This window comes from Zeus faber (genome assembly GCF_960531495.2).
Source record: "Zeus faber genome assembly, chromosome: 2".
Classification (NCBI taxonomy): Eukaryota; Metazoa; Chordata; class Actinopteri; order Zeiformes; family Zeidae; genus Zeus; species Zeus faber.
This window is the reverse complement of record NC_137189.1, coordinates 14233905-14249744: the sequence shown is the minus strand read 5'-3', so window position 1 is coordinate 14249744 and position 15840 is coordinate 14233905. Positions and strand designations below refer to the sequence as shown.

Here is a 15840-nt window from a genome sequence, read left to right as displayed (position 1 = left end):
GTGAGTCCGAAAAAGTTGGGAACCGCTGGTTTAATATATGCAATGATCGCCTGAGGGGTTTGTCTTTGTGAGATAAACCCAGTCTGGTCATAATGTATAAGCGGAGGAAGGATCTTTTGGCAAGGATGACTGTGTACAATTTCTAGTCGACATTCAACACTGAAATTGGCCTCATTGATCCACATTCTAGTTTGTCTTTTCCCTTCTTGGGGAAATCCAAGATCACTGCCTCGCTCCATGATGGAGGCCTTTTAGCATCTATTAAGGTTATGTTGCAAGCCCGAAGAGACTTGGCATTATCTCAAATGGAAAAGCTTTATACAGTGGTACATCGACTTACGACTGCGTCTACTTACGGCTAATCCAAGATACGAATAGTGATAGTCGCCAAAATTTGTATCGACTTGCGACCGACTGCTCCAAGATACGACTGTAGAAATTTGCAGTTAGCGCGTCGGCGGCCAGTCAGCGGTCAGTTAGCAGTCAGTCAGCAGTCAGTCAGCAGTCAGTCAGCGGGCACCTACATGGTGTGTGCACGTAGTAGTTCGTGGCTTATCAATATTATTTTCATATTTACTGTGTTTGTGTTGTGTATTTTTTTTTTCTCACCCTTCATGATGAGTCCGAAGAAGAAGGATGATGGGAAAAAGAAAAAGGCAATGACTCCTATTGAAACTAAGAAGGAAATCATAATCATAGGAAATCAGTGTGGTGTATGTGGGAAAAATTGCTTCGACATACGACTGTTTTAACATACGACCGTCCTCATAGAACGAATTACAGTCGTAAGTCGAGGTACCACTGTACCACTCTGAGGGGAAGCCATCCGGACCAGGGGACTTATTCGCTTTAAGCCTGAAGATGGTGCTGTTTAGCTCTATCTCAGTTACCGGAGCTGTAAATATTTTACTTTGTTCCTCTGATAGAACAGGTAGATTGAGAGAATTAAGAAACTTGCCAATTTGTTGCTCCCCCTCGAGATTGTTTATACAAAAACTTGTAGTACCTGAGGTGTCTGGAAGGTTTGAGGTGAATAGGTCACTGAGCTCCCAAAAATGAGATATAGTGCGGTAATAATATTAACATATGTTACCTCGAAAGTTACACGGAGAAAGTCAACTTTATAGTGTGTACATTGGAAGCCCAGCGAGGAGAGAAGTGATAATGTTTAGATTTATGGCAAGACAGGGGCTGAGCTAGGACCTATGGATTAGAACCAGATGTGTTATGTTATCTCTGTACAACTATAAAAGCCATTTTTCCATTTGTCCGTTTCATCACTTCTCCCCTCTGCCTCATCCAGTCCGTCGTTTGCTCTCTTCAGTTCCTGTTTCATGTTTGAGAGCTGTGCTCCATCATCTCTACTGAACTCCTGGGGTTCGTTGAGAATACTTTGCAGCCTAACTTCTTCGCCCTGTGGGTCCGGGTCCAGAGTGTTGCTTCGACTGCCTTGCCTCAATTAGGGATTGTTTTCTAGGACGTTTGTTTTTTTCCTACTTATAGTAGTAACCCCTTTTTCCATTATTAAACAAAATGTCCTCTGGGAGTGACAAGACTTTTCATGTTAGGGTTAGGGTTAAGGTTTGGGTTAGGGTTAGGGTTAGGGCTAGGGCTAGGGCTAGGGCTAGGGTTTTTTTCGGGGGTTATTTCACAAAACCGCCAGGGCGCTCTAACCCCTCTCGGTGGTGGAACCAGAAACCTCTTCTCATCATTCTTAATGGGAGCAATCAGGAAAACTAAACTGGAAACAGCATAACGACACAACAATCAAGTGGGATCTGCTGTAAGTAGTATCCACCGGGGGGCAATAAAATCCAGATTATGCAATTTTTTGTCTATGTGTATATATACGTATACATGAAATTATATAGGCACATACACATAGGTTTCTTTGCTCCCTTCGAATGAAGATATGATCAAATGTTTGACGGATGTTGTTGTCTACATCTCCATTCCTCTATGTCATCTTTATTGGCTGATACGGTTCTTTCTAAAGCGGTGACCTTTTGCGATAACAATGCCAAACCTCTATGTTCCATTGGCCTGGCCACAACAAAACCTTTGAACAATGGGCTTTCATGGCAACTGACCAATATGTTTTCTTTCCATTTGAATGAAGGTCGACTTACCAAATGAAATAACTCTAAATTGAACGGTGATTTGACATACAGTTATTTTGATGACTGCTGGGTGATAGTCTTGTACTATAATTGGCACAGTGATATAAACCAAAGTCAATACAATTATAATTACATTGATATAATTTAATAAGGCCGACATAGTCATGAATTATTTCAGTCAGTAATTGGTATACCTCCGTTAACATTCTTGTAGACACTTCGATTTCATGCTCATTTTCCTGAATGATTATTCTTATTATTCTTGTGGCTAGTGGTGGCCACAAGAGGTCGCTATTTAGGTATAAATAAGAAGACAGGCCTATTTGACATACATTGTTTAAAACCACTCTCCTCCCAGACAAAATCTTCATCCACCATCTTTTACTCTTTACTCCACTACTCTCTACTCCAAAAAAAAATATATATATATATAGATCAGACACTAAGAATTATCCTAAAAAATAGTGTCTCAAAATTATTTACTCAGTAAATCAAAATGATCATATCCTAAGTCATAATTATGATATATTAAGTCACAATTATGAAATATTAAGTCATAATTATGACTTACTAAGTCATAATTAAGAGATAATCTTGATGAACTATGTCGTAATTCTATTATTTAAATGTTGTTTTGCTTTATTCCACTGGCAGGAATGAGTTTCCATACAAATCCAAGAAAAATTATTCTCCAAGCAAATGGGATGGATGCAGACTTTGCGCTCCCGGCCTTCATCCCCTGTTCAAAAAGTCAGCAGCAATCAAATGAAGAACAAATTAAATCCCGTCACCTTTCGGGGAAAAAAAATGCATTTCTGCTACCATCACATTTAAGCAACAAATTGGGGAATACAATAAAATGTCATGATGTCTGCATATTTGCGAGAATATGACCACCGTAAAATTGTATGTGTTGGGTGGATTACACTGGAAGTCCTATTATTCCGTACGAAACAGCAACAAATTATTTTGTCATAGGTTTGCCCTCTTCTGGTCCATAGATGTGTTTAAAAATAATTCTGGGTCACTTGAGGTGGTGGGTTTTCACGGATGCTGTTCTTTTGTGTGAATGTTCACCCGTATCAACGGTTAGTTTACTGACCACATACGCTGGTTTATCAAATCCAACCGCGACCTTCCACTTATTGCACACTCCCGATCTCTGCGATCTTGGCAGGGGAGTGCCACTCTCGCAATGGAAACGGCATATCCAAGGAGCACATGCATAAAAGAAACCGATTTAATTCGTTTCTTGGAAAGTACCAGACCAAAAAAAAGAAAAATCCATCAAAAATGTTTTGTTTTTTTACCAAACAATCACATTAACTTTAATTCATACAGCACCAAAAGGCAAGAGGGGGACATACATATCACAGGGGGAGGGGGGGTCCTTTCTTTTGTCCGCCGTTTAGTCACCTCGTCGGGCTGTAAAACCATTAAACGAGGAGCCGCCGCCGCCGCCGCCGCTTCTCCCGGCCCCGCATTCCGCGCATTCCTCCGGCGTGACGTCAGAGGCGACGGACGGGGACTCGCTCCGCCAGTCCGACCTGCGAGCCTCACTCCGCGGGCTGCAGTCTCCTCATTCACGACGGGGCCTGCCGGAGCGCCGCTACGGTAGAGAAGAAGGGGCGATCTTTGGAGGTCTGTGCTGGAGGAAGGGTTCCCTCGAATCCCTGTCCAGAGGAAGAGCGGAGAAGAGAAGAGAGGAGCAGAGAAGAGAAGAGAAGAGCAGAGAAGAGAAGAGAAGAGCAGAGAAGAGAAAGCCTTGAGGAGTAAAGAAGGAGGAGAACAACTCGGGAGTTCCTTTTACACCAACGATCGTTTGAGCGTCTTGGGTTTTTTTTTTGGTTTTTTTTTTAAACTTTTCTCTTTGTCCTATGGGAACTTAAATCTAACTTTAAAAAAAAAAAGAGGATTATCGCAGTCGAAGGATTTTCGGGAGCTTTTCTTTCGCACCAGATCTCGGGATCATGTGAACTATGGATCAAAGGTGGGTGATGATGAGGAACAGATCCGTGCGTAGGGAAGTCCTGCTTCCATCTTGGTTCGAGGAATGTTTAAGTGTTTCACAAATGACCCGCACATCGCAAATTAGACCGTACTGTGGATCAGGGGCTACACACACGCACGCACGCACACGCACACACACACACACACACACACACACTCCGCTTTATCTGCACGATGTGATTTAACATTTAAGGCATACAAAAGTGCAAAACTCCAAAATCATGACTTACCTGGAGTATATATATTTTGCTGCGATTCCCCCGATGACCCTCTTGGGGGCCACGGACCCGAGTTTAGGATCCTCTGCCCCGAGTCCACTTAGGGCACCTTCCATGCAGCTCCCCTGCAGCACTCCAGGGGTCTGCAGGGGTGGGTGGGTGGGCAAGTCACGACCTGATTTATAATGAAAACTACCGTAGGTTGCGGGGACTTTTATGTGCAGTGGAACATGTGAAATGTGACTAGTCGTTGTATGCAACCAGTTTAAACCAGTATAAGCCATATAAACGCAGCCAGATCCACAGGTCCAGTGTTGGGATCTGGTGATCTAGGTAGACCAGAGTTTAGTCAGAGCTCCATCCGAGGACAATGAGCAAGAAAATGCAACAGCACATGTTTAAATGAGGTAACATACATAATACTACAGTGTCATAGTACTGTTGTTATTATTTTGCACTGCAAAGTGAACAAGTTCATGGCAGCAGGTGATGGGAAATGGTGTGTGTGTGTGTGTCTGTGTGTGTGTGTGTTTTTATGCATATGTTTTATTATTATTTACTTTACTTGTACAGTTAAAGTCCCATCGAGGATCAGAATCTCTTCTGACAAGGAGACCCGTTCACATACATACTCTACATATAGATACATACACATACTCTCAATGTATAATTAGACACATATAAATAACAATTTAGACATGTTATGTGTGTAGTTACAATTGAAACAAGCCGATAAATATGTAAACAACCACTCTGCTGACTCTCGTGGGGCCCCTGCAGTTGTCCCCTCTCTCTGCCACTTAACTGGTGTTGACACTGGCACGTTGCAATACGTACGTGATTGTGTACATGCCATGCATTTGCCAAAGATCTGTTTGGGCATGCACCTTGGTTTACGCAGCATTGCATGAGGAGGCGTAGACCATACAACCCCCCACCCACCCACACACACACACCTGGCTGTCTTTGTAAGCTCAAAAGTCTGTTGTGGAAATGATATGTTTAAAACACTGGTGCAACTCAAAAGGTTTTTTAAACCATCAGCATGGGCCATGGTACCATATTGGCGGCCTGTGGTCGTGTGTGAAAGTTGAATATTTCTCTCTGGTTGTATCTTTATAGGCAGTACCAATTGTGAACATGATACATGTAAATATCCCAAGCTAAACATTAAGAATATTCAAATTTATAGATGTGACCCTTGTTTGATCTGGTCTTTATTGGATTACAGTTAATAATACAGACAGTTGGGTGGTTCCTGTAACTTTGAATGGTGCTCTTTCTGTATTTTAGAGGGAATAAGTGAAAGAGGAGAAACTCCCACGCAGCCATATTGTAGAATGTATGCAATGACAAAATGGCCCATGTGTTGGTGTGTATACGAACCGCAGTAATTTAAGGGGATCTCTCCAGGTGTGTAAGCCGTGCTCTCTGGCAGCCATGCGGACAACAACAGAGGGAACGTGCCTCAACCGGCCCTTCGCTCCTAACGCTCCACCCCCCGGCTCCTACCAGATGTGACGGCAAGCTGTCAATTGATCCTGGCAGGTCAAGCGCTGCCTCCTCAGCTCACCCTCTGCCCTGACAGGGATCTTTTGGGTTGCTCGTAGGCACAGGCACAGATAACACTTAAAGACACACACAGAGGTAGAGTACATGATAGGAAGCCACTATGTCTTAATGACAGAATTCCTACAACAGAATTCTATAAGGTCCTGTAACCTAGTACAGAAGAGGTTTATTTCCATTTATTTTTTTATTTCTTAATTTCTTCTTAGATATATATGGTCACTCTATTCACCAAGGGATTCCCTTCTGCTGAAATCCCAATATCAGTGGTGGAGATTGCCCAGTTGTCCACAGCAGCCAAACCAGTACACGACAATAATCACCGTCTGTTGGAAAACAGCGCCAAGGGCTTTCACTGGCTGAGTGTGCAGTGTTTGTGCAGTTGTGACTGTGTGTATGTGTGTGTCTCTGATTGTAGTGTGTGTGTGTGAGATGCGGTCCCATCAGGCAGGCAGGAAGGGAGGGAGGGGATGTGGGGGGGGGGGGGGTTACAGCATGGAAAATGTGAACAGCGCAGCGGTTTTGCTGTAAAAATGCGCGGTGGCTGACAGTCCCATGGTGCTGGTGCACTATCAGCCCCAACCCCACCAGTGTTTGTTCACTTCCTTACCTCCACCCCCCCACCCTCCGTGTTCTCACCCCCCACCCCCACCCCAGGGCCATCTGTACCAACATGATAAGAGCCTGAGAAAGACACAGCAGTCCTCCCCCACCATGCCCCCCCTTTATCTTCGTTTTCTTATTTTCTCATTGTGCCGCCCTGCCCTGGGAAAGTGCCGCGTTCTGCCCATCTCTATGTGCGCACGCATGGGTACGGACGCCCACACCGGCTATCTCTCTCCCCAGTCTGTTTTTTTTTTTTATTCTAAATCACTTTCACACTCTGGTCTTTCTCTCCGTGACCTCAAGCTCTTGTTTCCTCTGCCAGGGAGATGAGGCGTCAGTGCCAGATTTGGGGGAACGGAGGAGGATCTGGCCAGTGTCATGGTATCTGTGTTTTATTGATGTCCTCCTCTTCTTCTTCTTCGTATTCCAGTGATACTGGTTAGATGGGTGTTTACACAAGGAGGCCTGGGACTCAAGGCCTGGCTATCCTCTCTGTACCGAACAGTCAGTCCAACGTGGAAGCACGTCCAAGTGCCCTTGAGCAAGACACTGAGTGCCTGCCTGCTCCCGATCGGTAAATCGACCCCTTGGCCCTTGGCTGCCACAAACCTCCTACCAGAAGTTGCTGAATTTTCCTGCCGCATGCCTGAATTTCATCCCCGGGGATTAATAAAGTGTTATCTCACCTTATCTTAAAACCTTGGGTTGTAGATGTTATGCAAAGCCATTAACGTGCTTCAGTTGCTAAAACATCCCTCATATCTATCGCCCAAATCTACCTTGGGGCTCGTTTGTTGAGATTAAATGGAAATGTTTTTTTTGTTCATTCATAAGATTTTTCCAGGTTTGTTTACATTTTTGGTACCGGAGCTCAGATCCATGGAATTTAGATTTCAGATTTTTCCGCCTCCAAATTCAACCCTCTGATCTTGCAAGTTAAACATTTTGTGCTTGTGGGAAGCTTCATTTGTTATACATGCGGCTGTTCAGCGTCACCTCCGTGTGAAAGCGTTGCTCCCCCGTGTCTCCATGTTCGCACCAGTCAGAGAACATGCCGCTCTGTCTTTTTGTGTTGGTCAGAGAGAGAGAGAGAGAGAGCGGGAGAGAGAGAAAGAAGTGTGATGGAAAGTGAAAAAGCAAATGCGCTTGTCAGAAAGACCCTGTCTGGCCGTCTGGCTTCACCATCTGTTTGCAGCTGCTTGCAAGCGGACGCGTGTGTGCGTGTGTGTGTGTATATTTGTGTGTGTATATTTGTGTGTGTATTTATGTGTGTATTTGTGTGTTTCTGTGCCCCCTGCTTTTAACTGAGGTGCGTCAAAGACAGATCTTTATTTCTTTTTTTTAATCTGAAAAATACACACACACAGACACACACACACACACACACATATACACACACACACTCAGACAGAAGCCCACATGGCCAGAGTTTCAGATGACAAAGGGGGTTCCTGATGGTGTGTCCCCCTGTCCACCGTGGCGACCTAGCCCTCAGGCAGACTATGAGAACAATGCGTTGAGTGTGTGTGTGTGTGTGTGTGTGTGTGTCTTCGCGGCCCAGCATCCATATTATACGTCCAGACACGTCTGTCAACATCCCCACTGAGCGTGTTTTCCTCAAAAGCTATGAGAGACCGCTGTGTCTCACACACTGATGTGTCAGGGCGTGGTTCCCAGCGTGCCCTCCCCTCCCCAGGTATCTCAATTGGAGACCTCTTTCAACGTAGGGATGTACCACTTGACTTTATATTTCTTTTCCTCCTGGGGTGAAGATCAGAGTCAGCCGAAGCTGTCAAATAATTACGCCCGTTTGAAAAACAGTGATTGAGCAAATGTCCAATTCGGGGGGGGTTGCTCTTCCACGTGCTCACTGAGCAGCAGGCTGGACCTAGGGAAGAAATCTCAACCTTCCATTGAACAATAAATTACACCAATGAACATAAATGGTAAACACTGGCCTAGTCACATTTAATATCATGCATCCAGATTGTCCACCAAAGTAAGCCTGTTTTGTCATTAAATCCACAATAAAAATATCCTGCGTGCTTCCGCGAAACGTCTGGTCTCACAGCGCACCCTTAAACCTGGCAGTAACCACAGTGTTTTTACGGTCACGGATCATGTTTTACGGTGTGGAGGTTCTGGAAGCGCTCTGACCGAAACAGCACGGAGGAAAAAAAGAAAACCTTCTTGCTCTCCCCAGCGATGCCTCCCTCAGTTCGTTTGCCCGTCTCCAATGATGAAAGCGACGGGTACCAAATTGTGTTTGTTAAGGTTGCAGCGACAGTCTATGTTTAAACTTTCTAAGCCTATATTTTCATTTTTCAGCCTGTTGTTTTTTTTCCCGGAAAACAGCAAGGACACGGTGCCCGCTGAACACCACTGTAGTAAGTCTCCGTCGGCCGGTAACAGACAAGGCTTTTACATTCCACGGCCCACTTCATAAAGCAAGAAAAGGAGGAAATTATTTCCCAAACCCCGGCAGTCCCCGCTCCTGTTTTTTGTTGTTTGTTTGTTTTTTTATGGAATGTAGAAGTCCCCCCCCCTGGGGGACGAGCCACTCCAGGCTGTAAAGCACTTAACCTGCTTGCTTTGCCACACCACTCATGTGTAACGAGAGAGAGAGAGAGAGAGAGAGAGAGAGAGAGAGAGAGAGAGAGAGAGAGAGAGAGAGAGAGAGAGAGAGAGAGAGAGTTGGGGGGGGGGGGGGTGAGAGAGTGTTAGGGACAGGGAGAGGGGTTCAGATTGATTGGGTTACATGCTGCACTTGTGTCCCCGGCTCACGGTGTCCTGCGTCTAATGATTTTAGCAGTAGGTGACAAAGTGATGTTTTGTTCCCGCCGTTGTTTGGACGTGAATGGGGCTGAAGCGTCGGACCGGCCCAGAAAGAACAAACACACACACGTGCGCGCACACACACACGTGTGTGCACACGCACACACACACAAACACACACACACACACACACACACACAAGAGACACACACACAAGACAAGCACAGACACACACACACACAAATACATACCACACTAAGCACATGTACACACAAACACATACAAGACACACACACACACACACACACACACACACACACACACACACACAAGAGACACACACCCACACACACATACACAAGAGACACATACACGTACACACACATGCACAAGAGACACACACACACACACACACAAGAGACACACACACATACGCCAGACACGCACGCACACACATGCACACGCGTTTACAACTTGGCTGATGTCCTCCGGCGCTTTGGCGGCCGTAGGTGTTCTTGGCTGTTCAACGAGTAAAGTTGTGATAAAAACCATGACGAGGCGTCGCACAGCCGTGGTATTGTCTGGTCGGGGTGTGGCGCAAGAACGTGTTTGGGTTTTTAAGGGTTGGTTTATTTTTTATGCTGAGCAGAGCGCAATAAATTGTTCATCATGCTCAGCTCCACCCAGGATGTCAACACGGTGGAATAATAGCGATCTGATATGAGACCAGGTACCGTCTTGGATCTTGCTTATGGTAATATGGTGACGTAGTTAAATGTTGTCTTTGAGACCGCGTTACGGTAAAGTAATGGCATTTTCTGAAAGTCATGGATGTTTCTAGCTGCTGTAATCAATGCCTGCTTGGTCATAATATCCACATTACTAATGAACAAATCTCAAATATTTATTACATGTAAATACCCGGTGAAAGCAAAAAATCGTCAAATGATCGCTATCAAGGTAATCGTCCAAAAATCTCACGATATTTCATTTTGCCGTTATCGCACAGCCCCGGCCCTAGGTAGTCAAATAAAAAAAAAACATAGAATAAACTATAATATAACTACAGTAAGAACCAGTGCCAGCTGGTATCAGCAGTTTTCTTTTCAGGCTTCTTCCTTTGTCAGCTGTTAACATGTGGCATCGCTGCAGAGTTTGAAAAGTCAGCACTGCCAGGCTGCCGCTGCCGTGAGGACAGACTTCTGACTGTGTCGAACAAAGGCAGTAAAACCGCAACGCCGGCTCGGTGTGTGCCTACAAGTGATGAGGCAATAAGAGCCATGATAGATTATCATGTTACTACCGTTTGAGCTGTACAAGATATACGGCTTATCGCGTCAACGTCGTTAATCTTTTGCCGTGAGGTGTTGACTCTTCTTGATGATATGGTAGAGCTGGGCATTGGTACTCAACACCTTTAAGGTATTGATCGAAATAACCCAATACCAAGTAGTATGGAAAATCCTTTTTGTATCCGGATGTAGAAAAAAATACGTCTATTTCTGTGGTTTTGCTCGCAGTCAGTCACCGCCAGCGTTCGTTGATTTAATGCGACGTGTGATTGCCCCATCACCGCAGCAACAGCTACAACAGTCTAGCTGTCTAGTTGTGTCACTTAAAGGATACGTTCACAATTTTTCAAGTCTGTCTTAAAACCACAGTTGGGCGTCCAGATGAACAGTGAAAGAGGTTTTCCTTGCTGGCATCATTCCTACTGTACTGGCTATTTGTTTAAAGATACGTCATTGTACAGTTTTGTACAGTTATTTAAGAAATGTTTCAATCAACTGAATGTTTCCATTTACATGATGCAAAGTAGAAAAAAAGATATAGAATGAAGTACTCTATTGGTATCGTTATCACTTTTTGGACACTGTTATTGGTACTGGTGTCGTCATTCTTGAATAACACCCAGCCCTTTGAGGTGGTCAAACATGTGAAATTGAATAGCTTGATTTACCTTCTTAGATATCGATAATTTGACAGTTTTTAGGGATGACTATCGGTGCTTTCATAAGATATTTATGCATGTGGATATTATGACCAAGCAGGTAGAGAGGTGTTGACTAGAACAACTACAACAGCCCATGAAGGTCAAGAAATCACATTACTCTACTTAAAGCAATTGTAAAGACAATATCTATCTATAACACGATATTAAGATGTTGCCAAAATCCATGACCATATCTATTCTCGTATCATGAAACTGATATTACAACGGTATATCGGCCAGCCCTAACACAGAACACATCTTGGCTTCTTTGTTGAATCAGTGTTTTCTTTCTATAGACCATGTGTGTGGCTCGTAGCATGCATTCTTCCCGTAACACTTGCACCCTGATGGTAATGTGGCTGGAGCATGCACCGGCACGCAAGCACACACACACACACACACACACACACACACACACACACACACACACACACACACACACACACACACACACACGCACGCAAGCTTACACCCACACAGACACGCGCACGCACGCACACACACACACACACACACACACACACACACACACACAAATGCAAACACGTGCATGTACTGTAACACATGCAAACACTCACAAATGCACATACACACAGCGGAGAGACAAAGATAAATGCTCTTTTCACTTTCTTTGCTCCGGATTGTGGCAGATAGCCACATGCAGACACCAACAGCTGTCCACCAGTCCACTGGAGGCCGGCCAGAACGGGTGGAGGGCGGAAGGGTGGAAGGAAGGCAAGGGGGGTCTAAATGGTAGAAAGAGAGAGAGGGGGGGAGGGTTGAGGGGTGGGGTGGGCAACAGAAAATTGGTGATTTTCTTTTAAATATAGCCCAGTTGGTGGCGTTGAAAAAGAAGGGAAATAAAAACAACATTCCTCTCCCTCATTTTTCCCTCGCCCCCTTCTCTCTCTCTCTCTCTCTCTCTCTCACTGTCTCGTTTTCTCTCCACGCCACAAAATTACAACGTGCAAATTCATAAATGTATGCGCTGTTTTTCTTTTTTTTCCCTTTTTGTCCTTTTTGTACGTGCTGGAAATAAACACGAGAAGCCGGGTGAGAGCGCTGCGGCGGAGGAGTGGGTGGGTGCGATCCCGGGCTATTGTCTGTTGGTCTGACTCGGCCTCACCGCACACTCTCTAGCCGGCCGCTGATTGCTGCTTTAACCTCATAAGAACCCGCTGGGCGTGTTTGTGTGTGTGTGTGTGTGTGTGTATGTGCGTGTGCGTGTGCGCGTGTGCGTGTGTGTGTGTGTGTGTGTATTTGTGGTGCGCTGTGTTCATGCATGTCTGTGTTTGTACACCGCACAGTGAAAGTATGCGCCTTTGTTATTCGGGGCCTCTGTGTGTGTGTGTGTCTGTGTGTGCGTGTGCGTGTGTGTGTGTGTGTGTGTGTGTGTGTATATACAGTATGTGTGTTAGTCCATGTTTATGTGCTTGTTGACAATGATCGCGAGTGCCTGGGAACGTTTTTTTCGGGCACTGGCGGCTGTTTTTGCTTCTTGTTTACGGTCAGGGGATGTCACTTCCCCTAAACTCGGGCTCCTAGGAGGCCTTTGGGGATAGCCTGCGGTTGGGGTCCTGTGACCTCCAGGTTCCTTAGAGTGGTCAAAGTTCGCCATCGCAGTCGAATTATCCACTCACTGCGGCCGTCCCGCTCCATCTGCGTGTGTTTGTGACTGAACACGCCTGCTTTAAAAACACACAAACGACGGGGGGGTGATGCTACTTTTTTCTGCTTCTGCGGAGTGCTCTCTTGGAGGCGTCGGGCAGCGAGGAATGTGCTACAGGCCCCACAAGGGGCACGGCTCCTCCGCAGCTAATCCTGAGCCAGAGCCAGACGCTGCAGATCATACTAAACATCGCGGGGCGGAGCTGGCAGCTTGTTGCTTCTCTCCCTCTTCTTTTCTTTTCTCCCCCCATTCAGGAGTCTCCCTGCTCTTTAACTATCCTTTTTTTTTTTTTTTTTTTTTTTTTTCTCACTAACACTCATCATCCACTGATCATACAATCACACACACAGACACACAGAGACACACACACACACACACACACACACCCCCCACCCACCTCTCCCGTCTTGCGGCGCATACTTGTGTCAGGTGTGCTCTGTTTTTCCAGTCAGAGCAGAGGAATCTGGGACCCGGTCCAAACTGACTATCAACAGCACACTGCCAGAGCCACTGACAAGAAGCAACACATCCACACATCCACTCCTCCTCCTCCCTTTCTCTCTCTCTCTCTCTCTCTCTCTCTCGCCCCTCTCTCTCTCGCTCTCTCTCTCTCTCTCTCTCTCTCTCTTTTAACGCCCCCTCCTCTGCCTTTCATGATGGCTGCTATGTCTTTGGTTTCCTTTTCTGTTTTTTTTTTTGTTCTCTATTCTTTTCACACTTCTGTCTTTTCTTTTTGAGTTACAATACTCTCGCCTCTTCCTAGATTTTGTGTATTTGCTGTGTTTCCCTCCCGCTTTTATCCTTGTCCTGTTCCTTTCTCAGGCCTCACTCGCCATTTTGTCCAGGGTTGCCATTTTCGAAGTTTGCCAGTTTTGTAAGCCGTTTTGGTATGGAGAGGAGGTCTCTTATTTCTCCGCTGAGGAGTTTCATGGTCTTTTCTTTTCTTTTCTTTTCATCAATTTTGTTGTCCGCTCCAGCAAAGCTGCGAGAGGCTTCTCCCCAAAATTGACCCCAAATTCACAGCTCTTAAAATCCTTGTTATGCAATGAAAGACATCACAGACTGTAGGTAGGTGGAAATCAATCAGGTGGAAGCCACAAGGGTAAGTTTGTGTGTGTGTGTGTGTGTGTGTGTGTGTCTGTGAGTGTGCGTGTGTGTGTGTGTGTGTGTGTGTGTGTGTGTGTGTGTGTGTGGATATGTGGTCGTGCCATCAGTCGCTCCACTTCAAAGCCCACTCCTCATCAGTGATGTCTGTAAAGAAACTTGAAAGCCAGGCGCTGATGACTAACCCAGAGACGTTCAAAGAGTTTCCCCGCAAAGACCTGTCTCACCCTTCAAAGTGCTGTCTGCCTGTCTCCGCATCTGTCTGTCTGTCTCTCTGTGTGTCCTTCCGTCCCCCCAACGTGTTTTGATTTAGGCCATTAACCCGATCCAAAATGTGTTGAGCATGTTGTGGAGTTGTTTTGGCACCGGATAGAGCCAGTACGAGTGTACTGTACAGTACAATGTCTGGCGCTGTCCTCCCCAGTGGGGCACGGAGAGGGGAGTGGGAGTGGGAGGGGAGATAAAAAGGAAAAGGGGTGGAAGCCGTAAAGGCCTCCCACACAGGCAGATATGAGACTTTAGGAGCTCCATTAGCTCCTTCAAAGCCCGCTGCCGCTCTCAGATGGATGTTTGTGCTCTGGCGTTTGAAGTCAGTTCATCCGTGGCCTCACATCTCTTCCCCCTCTACACACACACGCACACACACACACACACGCACACACACACACACACACACACACACGTTCCACAACACTGGAACCCACGGGGCACCGGTTTTAGGATGAACTGTAGCTGCACCACTGTACGGTCCTAATGCCTTGTGCTGCTGCAGTAGGTGTACCACTGTGGATCTTCTTGTCTTTGCTGCTTGTTTGAGAGGATTTGGGGAGGTGGAAAAAGGAGTTAAAAGTGGATTTGGCAGGTTCGTGGACCCTAATTGTTTTATGAATGGCCAAACATCTGGAAAATCTCTATGTATCATGATGCATGTTGGGCCAATTCTCAGCACACCTCTTGAGAAAGGTTTTCTTTTGGTCTGTCTGAACATCGAATTAGTCATATGTCATTGCTGCTGCAACACTAGAATTCCCCTTTGGAGATTGATAAAGTATCTTTATCTTATCTGTTTCTGTTGCTGTTGCTGCCACTGTGGTTGGAGTCGCTTTTATTGTTGTTTTTGTTGTCTTTGTTGTTGCATTTGTTGTTGATGTTGTTTCAGGGGAATTTTTTTGTAACGACCGGCTGACAACTACGTTCTCTCTTTCTTTTTTGTATTTATTTGTAAAGCGCATTGTGTTGCCCTGATATGAAATGCGCTCTATAAATAAAGTGTGACTTGACTTGACTTGACTTGACTTATCTTATCCTTTATAGACCATACTGTAACTACACTAATAGTCGCGCAACAAAAAATCCACGGGTAGAACTTAGGTTTTGCAAACTATAGATCACTTGGCCAAAGTATACTGAAACCTGGAAATTTCATGGAAATCATCAAATTATTGCGCAATCATTGAGTCAGATCCCTTCCGCAAGGCCCATACAGAAAAAAATATGGCAACATCACCATGGACTTTTATTTATTTGTTTATTTTTATTCAGTTTTATTTTATTTTATTATTATTTTTATTCTCCATTTATTCATACTGTTAAGCTTTTTTTTCATCTCTTATGCTGATGGTCTGTAGTGCTATGCACCAAACCTCACCTTGTATATGTAAATGTCCTGTCAAATAAAACCAATTCTGATTCTGATTAAATATATTTCTTATTTATCTATCTATCTATCTATCTATCTATCTATCTATCTATCTATCTATCTCTCTCTCTCTCTCT

At 45.1% G+C, this 15840-nt stretch overlaps 1 protein-coding gene across 4 annotated transcripts in view; it reads left to right on the top strand.

The window, feature by feature from the left end:
- The first annotated feature begins 3787 nt into the window (after nucleotides 1–3787).
- Nucleotides 3788–15840, top strand: part of LOC307227455 (tyrosine-protein phosphatase non-receptor type 14-like) — a 45223-nt gene continuing 33170 nt past the window's right edge. For 2 of the 4 annotated variants that reach the window (XM_079996776.1, XM_079996773.1), the window contains exon 1: nucleotides 3788–4110. The gene's annotated coding sequence lies outside the window, so the exon portion shown is untranslated. Of the gene's footprint in view, nucleotides 4111–6845; nucleotides 6905–8893; nucleotides 8911–15840 lie in introns of those variants that run through there. The other 2 variants (XM_079996774.1, XM_079996775.1) reach the window with 2 other exon arrangements.